At 42.2% G+C, this 9654-nt stretch overlaps 1 non-coding gene across 1 annotated transcript; it reads right to left on the reverse strand.

Annotated features, from left to right (window-relative positions):
- Positions 1-3686: 3686 nt before the first annotated feature.
- Positions 3687-3850, reverse strand: LOC142432862 (U1 spliceosomal RNA). The gene has a single exon (XR_012780964.1). It is a non-coding gene; the product is annotated as a U1 spliceosomal RNA (small nuclear RNA).
- Positions 3851-9654: the final 5804 nt, after the last annotated feature.

Here is a 9654-nt window from a genome sequence, read left to right on the forward strand (position 1 = left end):
GGTTACAAACAGCAAAGTTTTGGGGTTTTTTTGGCCTAGGTTCAGAGCTGAGACAGAGCAGTGCATTAGCCCGGGCTGAGGCTGTAACATGCATCAACCTGAGCTCAGGGGCTAGTGACCTGTTACAGTGTGCAGAAATGAGGAATGTCCTTGGCCCCTCTGGGGCTGAAACACAGGCTGACGTCTTCTAGATCAGCCAGGGTCATGAGGGCTCCAGGTAGTCATTTTCACTTGTCTTCATTTGTGCTTTGCTGATTCCTCTTTGGTTGTCACTGTCCTTGGTTCATTGGCTTCTGACAAAAGCTGATTCTTTACTGTTTGTGTAGAACTCATTACAGGGTCAGCCTTTGGGCAGAAGTTTATGGGGTGGGCTCTGGGGCAAATGTGGAGGAACTTTGGTTCTTAGCAGACTCTAAGCACCTCCATATCGGTGCGTGGAGAAGAGGTCCCATAGAACGAGGACCCATATTTTGAGAGGAGTTTGCTGCCATCTGATGTTGGTGGATCTGGGGAGCAATAAAGTTGTTTTCTGGAAGTGTTGAACAATCAAAACCAAACTCACTGCCATTGAGTCCACGGTTACTGATAGCGACTCTTTTGGACAGGGAAGAACTTCCCCTGTGAGTTTCCAAGGCTCTTTATAGCAATAGAAAGCTGGATCTTTCGCCCCATGAAGTGTTTGGTGGTTTGAAATTACTCATCAAAACCCAAAGCATAACACCACCACCACCAAGGCTCCTTGAAAGGAGGTGGAAATTAGGATCAACTTGATTTTGGAGGAAAAGGCTGTAGCTGGGGTGATACCAACAGGAAAGAGCTAACCCTTTTCCCCTCCACCAGTTTTACAGTCTCCCTCAAGTGTTCTCCTTTGTTGTTACTATAGTTGTTGTTAGGTGCCATGGAGTCACTGTAGACTCCTAATAACCCCTTGTGACAAAGTAGACCTGCCCCAGAGAATTTTCTTGTCTATAACTCTTTATGGGACTAGAAGGTCAGGTCTTTCTTCTGCAGAACTGCTGGATGAGCTTGACTTGCCAGTGTGACAACCTTTTGTTTATCAGCTGAGTGCCTAATTGCATATACATCTACAAATCCATCCATCCATCCATCCATCCACCCACCTGTTCATCTATTCATCCATCTATCACTGGTTCTGCTTCTTTAGAGAACTCCACGACATGGCCCCAGATTGGGAAACTGTGATACCATGAAAAAGAAAACCATTATTATAGTTACTATTCTAGGGTTCTTTCAAAACACTCACTAGAACCCAAGGACAGTCGTATGAGAGAGATAGCAGCCTATTCGTATGTTGTTTCCTATCCTCCTCCTCCAATAGCCTTCCCCCGCTGCTTGTGCAGGTAGCGCCGGCTACCTATGCGACACACTTTGTGCAACTTTCGGACAAATGCACACCCAATTAGACCTCTGAGGAGTGCCCTGCTCAAGATCATCTTCTGGCTTTAAGTAGTACTAGCAGGTTGCCTTAAAAAAACACCGAAACAGGCGAACTTCCTTTTCTCATTAGTACAGTGTTCTGGACCGAGAGGAAGGGGCAGAGGAGCTAATTAGGAACACGGGTGACCTTGTCTCATACCTCCAACCTTTCCCGAGCATCTGCCCTGACTGCTAGAGAAAGCCAGAGCCTGCTGCTTTCTCTTTTGAGGAACTATCAAGAGCATTTGCAAATAACTGCGGTTACCTTAAAATGGAGGGAAAAGGCCACATTTCCCAGTTACAGCCTGGATGATTGCTCCAACTTTTTAAATTACTGGAGTGTGCATCTGTTTGCTGAGGCTTTATCAAATGTGCTTTCTAGAGCTCCTTAATTAGTTACAAAAACTGCAGGTGTACTGGCAGGGGAGAACGGTAGAGCTGGGACATCTTCCAGAAGAGAGAAGCTTTTTTAATGTAAATATTTAGCTGGATGATGATGAGGTTCATTTTAAAGTTCCCTTTCCTATTTAGTTTGTGTGAAGTGGTGTTGGAATATATATCCGGGCTCCATTTGGATTGTTGACAAAATAAATTGAAATGAAAGAGACCAATTTTCATTATGACAGACACTTATATGCTGTTAGGTTATTACCAGAATGACAAGTTATTCTCGCGTTGTCACTGTGAGGGTGCTGCCTGGTTTTTCCAGCAAAAAATGCTTGCAAGGAAAGATGAGCTATTGCATACTAATTCTATAGATTGAATGGCAACATTATACACCTTATACAGAGGAACCCATGTAGGGAATGAAGTGAATGTCTGTCTTCCTGCTAGATGAAGATTGTTCTGGCAATTAGAAAGGTTTACCTTCCTGTGAACATGGCTTTCTGCCAGTTATTTTTTATGCAAAAGCAGGGAGGCTGCTTCTTCAGTAGCAATTACCACCTTTGCATTTGAGAAATGATGCTGCTATTTGAAATTTGTTCAAGACTAAGTTTAAAGGGGATAATGGAAACTGTGTGGGTGCTGGAAGGTGGAGAGAAACCATGAATTCTGATCAGATGTAACAGGGATGGGAAACTATGGTCCCCTGGGTTAAATTTGACTCACAGATTGTTTTAGTAAATAAAGTCTTTTGAAAAGCACCTGATTCTATTTGTTTACACAATGTCTCTAACTGCTTTCACTACAGTGGGGTAGTTCACACTATAATATTTACTGTTTGGCTTTTTGCTGAAAGAAAAACTTGCTGACATCAATTAAAGTAGAGCTAATGTCCACTAGGCTAAGGTTAGTGAGGTAGTTAGTTTATTGTGCCAACCTGGCCGATAAATACATGTGGGGGTAATTGAAGGGCAGAGCCTCACCATTCTAGCTCTCTGGTCTCTTGCTTTGTGATGGTTGGGCCAGGGTGCAGCTGGAAAGGCTCACACTTGCAAGACATTCCCAAGGAGAAGCCATATGGACCTACCCTGATGCAGCCCTGGGTGCTGGAGCAGCTGTGTGGAGACCCCTGCCGGCGCCTAGATGTTTACACATTCACTGACTCGGCTTTCCTCCTGCAGTCGGCATCATTGCATCTGCTTTGTGAGACGGAGGAGGACTTTGTGGTTTGGTGTTGGACATATGGGTTAATGTTGGACTTGTGGGCTTGGGCAGCACTGTGTTGGGATGTTTTCTTGATGCGCACTTAACCTTTATATAAAACTCTCTCTTCTACATGAGTGTCTGTAGATTTGTTTCTCTGAAGTACCCAGACTCACACACTTGGGGAGAGGAGTCATGGTGTCTATAGTCTCTCTAGTTCTCTTTTTCTGGACATGTAAACTGGGCCTAAAACTCTCTATCCTTCCTGGTTTTAGTGTAATATAAATATTAAAAAAATTACCGCGAATATTTGTGTTTTTTATAATATAAGACACATATTGGACAAAATACAAAAATTCACTGTAAAATATTATTTTTTCTTTTATGAAGCACGTAGGGAGCTCTGGTGGTGTAGTTTGCTACATATTAGCCCACTAGCCTCAAGGCTGATGCTTTCACCCAGAAGAAAAATGTCCATATATGCATGTCCAATGGCAGTTCATTGCTGCCTGCTTCTCTCATGTACCTCGGAGTTCTGCCTCGGCGTCTTCATTGTTTTCCCTGATAACTACAGAGGATTCATCTCAACCCTGTAAATCTGAATTCAATTTCTAAAGTTAAAAATGTCCCACCACATTGTTCTTTGTCTTTTTTTTTTTTTTCAGGGGAGAGCGCGAACGCAGCCCCCCACTACCACAAATTATGCAGTTGAGTTTCTCACATTTGGGGAAATTGCAGGGGTCAGCACATCCGGAGTGCGATGGATGAGCCTCGCCCTGGGAAAATCACCTTCGTGATCATGGTGTCTCCCCTGCCAGGTAAGTATGCACATTGTTCTTAAGATTTCGTAAGTCATGGCTTTACTTCTGGCACAGAATTAAAGTTTGAAGGTGAAAGTGGTCTTAACAAAGCATCGTGTGAGCGTTGGCACAGGTTGGTAAACTGAACTGACATGCTCCTTTTATTTAACTCCAGCCATCTCATTTAGTTGGGTTGCAAAAATCTTAGAAGAACTCATAGAAGCTGCTGTTAACTAGCTAAGTGATCACTTTAACTGAGCCTGGGTGATGTAAATGGTTTGCACTCAGCTACCGACAGAAAGGTTGTGCATGAGAGTGCATACAGAGCACTGTAGAACACAGGTCTGACAAATCAGCCATGGAAAACCCTGTGGAATACAGTTTGAACCTGACATGCATGAGGTCTCCACGAATTGGAACAGATTCAACAACAAGCACAGGTTTTGGGTACCATAAGAGGATTTTGGGTCCTACTTCTCTGTGGTTTGCATTCCCTCAAATTCTATTTCAACGCTTAGGAGTCAAAACAAAGAAAAGAGTATCATTCTAAACTGCCCCGGATAGATGTGCAAGTTGTTCACTGAAGAACTCTGGGGGGCGCTGTTCACCTTGAGGTTTTTAGTAAAGGTTGGAGTTCTGCAGTGCACAGCAGCTTTGTCTATGCTGTAATCAAAGCCATTCATGAACTTACCTTTACTGGTCAGCATTTTGTAAATGCTGACCCAGCACCTCCCAGTTCTCTTTGTCTTTGGGGAACATCACATCAAATTCAAAGTGAAATGAACATTCTGAATACATTGAACATAACAAGGACTTAATTACTAGCTCCTGGATGTGACTTGGATGGAAAGTATGCCAATTTTCATGGAAATGTTTTTGCAAATACAAAATGACAAATCTATCACTTGCCCATTTTCGAATCATTTGCTTCACTTAGGTGATCTTTCAAACCTTTACAAAATTCAGTTTCCTCTGTTCAAAGGAATTTGCTTTGGAAACACCTCGGAGATGTTACCAAAGAAGTTAATATTTAAACTTGTGGTAGACGTGTTTATATTTAATGTTCAATTCTGAATGTCAAAGGAAAGAGAGAGATTTGTAGTGATTTTTCTGGGCAAACGTGCCTTCAACAGTTACGTGCCTTCAACAGTTACGTGCCTTCAACAGTTGTTAAAGGATTGAAAATAGAGTTCAGAAGACAATGGTTTTGCTCCGACTGTCTTACAAAAATCCTGTACTTTGCTCTACTTCGTTGAGCTGTTTATGTTTATTTCCTGAATTTAATAACAGAAAATTCCCTTTCCATGATTTTATCTAGAAACCTATATTTTGACATAAAACCAAGAAGCATTTCCACTTCTTACATTTTCATTTCTTCACTTCTCAGAGCAAAAGTAGTTCAATTAAATATCATCTGAGGGCTCCTTCGAGGCAGAGACCTTTGGAAATTGCTCCAACCCTTAACATTTAGAAAAGCACATTTAAGGAAGCAGAATGTCTTTGCAGAGTGTGCTTGCTGTTTAGAGAGAGAACACTCCCTGCGCTCTGCTCTGCAGGACGAAGCGGTTCCATTTCAAGGCTGGCTGCCAGGAGTCAGGGAGAGGCTGCCCAGGTGGAACCTTAACTGCCATAGGCCCATTAGATTCAACTAATGTTTGGATTTTAAATGAACTACAAGGAGAAGGTCCACTTCTTTCGCTGGATTAGGGGAGTGACAGGATGGAGTCGAAGATTTTAAGGGGAGCGGAGTTCAAATCACAAGAACAGTTTTCCTCCATGCTAAATGGGTACTACATCCATGTTTTTCATAAATCATTTTGTTGGGGGCTCTTACAGCTCTTATAATAGTCCATATATCAACTGTAAGCAAGCACATTTGTACAAATGTTGCTATCATCATATTCAAAGCATTTCTTTTCTACTTGAGCCCTTGATGTCAGCTCCTCTTTTTTCCCTCCCTCCCCTACCCTCCTACCCTTGTTAACCATTGATAAATTATAAATTATTATTATTTTCATATCGTCTGCTGTCTCCTTTCATCCACGTTTCTGTTGCTCGTCCCCTTGAGGGTGTGTTATATGTCAATCATTGAGATCTGTTTCCCCATTCTCCTGCTCACCCCCATCTTCCCTCTAGTCTCATGATATCACTACTCCCATTGCTGTTTCTGACAGGTTTATCTGTTTTGGATTCTGGGTGTTGAGAGCTCTTATCTGTACTACTGTACATGCTGTGGTCTAGCCAGGTTTATAAGGTCAACTGGGGTCATGATAGTGGGTGTGGGAAGCATTAAAGAGCTAGGGGAAAGTTATATGTTTTATCGGTGCTATATTGTGCCCTGACTGGCTTGTCCCTTCCTTGTGAACCTTCTGTGAGGGAATGTCCAAGTCTCTACAGATGGGCTTTGGCTTTTATCTACAGATCTCCACTCCACCCCACCTCCCTTGTTTGCATCGATATCATTGTTCTGGCTCTTCTGATGTTTGATACCGGATCCTTTCCACAAGTCATGATCACACAGGCTGGTGTGCTTCTTTCATGTGGACTTTGCTGCTTCCCATCTAGATGGCCGCTTGTTTATCTTCAAGTCTTTAATACTCCAGACACTATATATTTTGATTGTTGGACACCATCAGCTTTCTTCACCACATTTGCTTATGCACCCATTTTATCTTCAACAATCATGTTGGAAAGGTGAGCATCACAGAATGCTGGGTTAGCAACACATGTACTTGACACAGTGGATGCATATGTATGGATTATGATAAGAGTTGTACAAGCCCCCAATAAAATGTTTTAAAAAATGCTACATTATTAGAACAAAGTGTTCTTGCATTGAGGTGGTGCTTGAGTAGAGGCCGAATGTCCATCTGCTACCTTAATATTTAACATATTATATATATATCTATTTAATATATTTACATATGTACATGCCTGTATTTATGCCTCTGTAAATCTCCTTTGCCTTTTGGTTCGTTCCTATATTTCTTTTAACTTTCCTCTTGTCCAACTATCATGTTTGACCTTCATTCAGCTTTCATTAATTCTTCTTAGCTACATTGCACTTGGTGCAACCCCACCAATCATTCTGTACCCCCCTCACCATTGATTTTAGATCACTTGTTATTCCATTGTCCTAGTGTTTGTTGTCCCTCCCATTCCTTTCCCTCATCTCCCCCTCTCCCATGTACCCCCGGAACTGTCGGTCCTGTTGTTTTTCCTCAGGATCGTTTATCCTGCCTATCTTATATAGATAGATATTAAAAAAGAAAACAAAAGAAAAACTTATAAATAGTTCCAGGGCTCTCTGTTGACCTTTATGAATGTTTTCTGATCGAGTTTGATGAGGTACCATGCCCTGGCTCTGAAGTCTATTTTTGGGATTTCATGGGGACTTCATTGCTTTGCTCCCCTTGCTGTTCTGTTGCACATCCTTAGTGTTTCGCTCCGGTGTGGTGGGGTCAGATCGGGCACAATTTCCTCACTGTGTCTCCAGTGTTGTCCCCTGTAGCACTATGGGTCAGTGAGGGGATGCTTTGTCTCATAGAGGGGTCGACCCTATGGTCCTCTCGTGCATTGGCTGCTCTGAGCAGGAATATCGTCCTCAGGGGCTGGTGGGTCAGGCTGCATTTCTCTCTCTCTCTCTCCTTCCCTATTCATTTGCTCTCATGTGTTCTGAGCACACCCACTTCTCTCTCCAAGCTGTTGCTTTACTGCTGTCCTCGGTGGTACACTCTTCTGGGGAGGGGGGTCCACATAGCTAGGATTGGGGCCGTCCTCGCAGACCTCTCAATCGGTTTGCTGCTTCCTGCTGGTATATTGCTTTCAAGTCCTAGTGCATCAGGTGGAGGTCTTTTCCCTCTCTCCCTCTCCTGCAGATATATAAATAATATCCTCCTCTTGGGTGGGTTAGTGCCCTGTTCCCCCCGCTCCCCATGTCCCACAACCCTTTTCTTTCCCCCTCCTTTTTAGTCAGCTGCCATATGTATCCCTGGGTTGGGTCTGATCCTTGCCAGAGTAGTGCTTATATTCTTATGTGTTACATTTCATGTACTCCTCAAAAAAAGCATGTATTTATTTCCAGTTTTACAGATGAGGAAACACTCATACAAAATAGTAAGCACAGGAGACCATATTTTGATTAGGGAGTCAGAAAAGGCATTCTAAGGAACTGGTTAATGCATTTTTAGTTGGAGAAAACTCACATAAACTATATGATGAAATCAGTTCTTCCCACTTGAGTACCATTCCTCATTCCTCCCCTCATAAACGACCCTTCTTCTCAGGAAAAAAATAGATAAGAAATATAAATCTCTGACCCAGGCCAGTAATTGTTGTTAGTTGCTATCAAGTTGGATCTGAGTCATGGCAATCTTTTTTCCCCCCACAAATAATTTTATTGGGACATAATCCAGACATCATACTATTCAATAAGTCAGTCATATCAAGCAGTGCTGCACAATCACTATCACAATAAATCTCAACACATTTTCTTCCTTTTTGCATTCCTTGATATTCTACCTCTCCATACCCTCCAGGAATTCTTATTCCAGTTGTTGTCTTTATAGATTCACTCAACCAGGGTTTCAGATAGTGAAAAACACAGAATGATACAAAGTACAGCATGGGTCAGCCCCATTCAGAAAATAAACAAACAACCTCCGAAATTATTAAAGACAGACCAAACTCAAAGTGTTTCCAAAGGGTGATGAATGACAACGTTTTAACCATTCACACCATATTTATCATTTAAATCTACTATAATCGTCTCTCCAATACTCTCTGTCTGATGACCAGGCTATTTCGATCTCTCGCTTATGGTCAGAGGGGAATCACCAGAAGCTTGTCCCTAGGTAGAGGCTGTGAATGTATTTTGGGTCCCCACTGTCATCCACAGCCTTCTAAAAACCAGAATTTCACAATTTAAGTTCTTATACCATTCCCTTCAGATTTGGAAATTATTTTTTTATTATCCTTGGACTCCTTGGATCACAGATGTTGGTTTGCTTTTTCCATGTGGAATTGGTTGACATCTCACTTAGATGGCAGCTTGTATGAAAACAAGCCTTTAAGATCCCAGTCTCTATTCATTCTGATACCCGAGCACTATCCAATTACTTCTCCACACTTTGCTATAACACCCATATCTTCCACATTTCCTTTATGAGGGCAAGTATTGTGACTCATGGCAAGCTTATGTATAACAGAGCAAAAATAGTATCCAGTCTTACCCTATTTCATTGTTATTTATATTGTTTCAGTCCTTTGTGGCTATCGTGTCAATTCATTTCATCAATGAATTCCCTAATTTTTTGGCTTACCTACTGCACTACACCTGATGTCCTTTTCCAGTGCTTTGTCTTTCCTGATGAATAGTGTTTACCTAGGAGAAAACCGAGAGGAAGAATATTCTAGGCAGGGGTCATGAGTGGCTTGTGTGAAGGTCTTGAAGCAGGACGGGGCTTGGTGCTGCAAATTGGCTAGTGAGGGCAGAGTGTGTTGGTACATGGCTGTGGCGGTGTTGTCATTGCTGTTAAGTGCTCTAGAAACTCAGGTGTCTGCCCTACCCCATTCTCACAATCATTACTATGCTGAGTCCCTTGTCGGAGTCACTTTATCAGTCCATCTCATTAAGGGCCTGCCTCGTTTTCACCGATGCCCTTTTCCCAAGCAAGATGTCTTTCTTTAGGGACTGGTCTCTCCTAATGATGTATACAAAATATTTGAGATGAAATCTTACCATTCTCATATCTAAGGAGACTTCTGATGGTACTTATTCCAAGACAGATTTGTTTATTCTTGTGCCAGTTCACGGTGCATTCAATATTAT

This window comes from Tenrec ecaudatus, chromosome 18 (genome assembly GCF_050624435.1).
Source record: "Tenrec ecaudatus isolate mTenEca1 chromosome 18, mTenEca1.hap1, whole genome shotgun sequence".
NCBI lineage: Eukaryota > Metazoa > Chordata > Mammalia > Afrosoricida > Tenrecidae > Tenrec > Tenrec ecaudatus.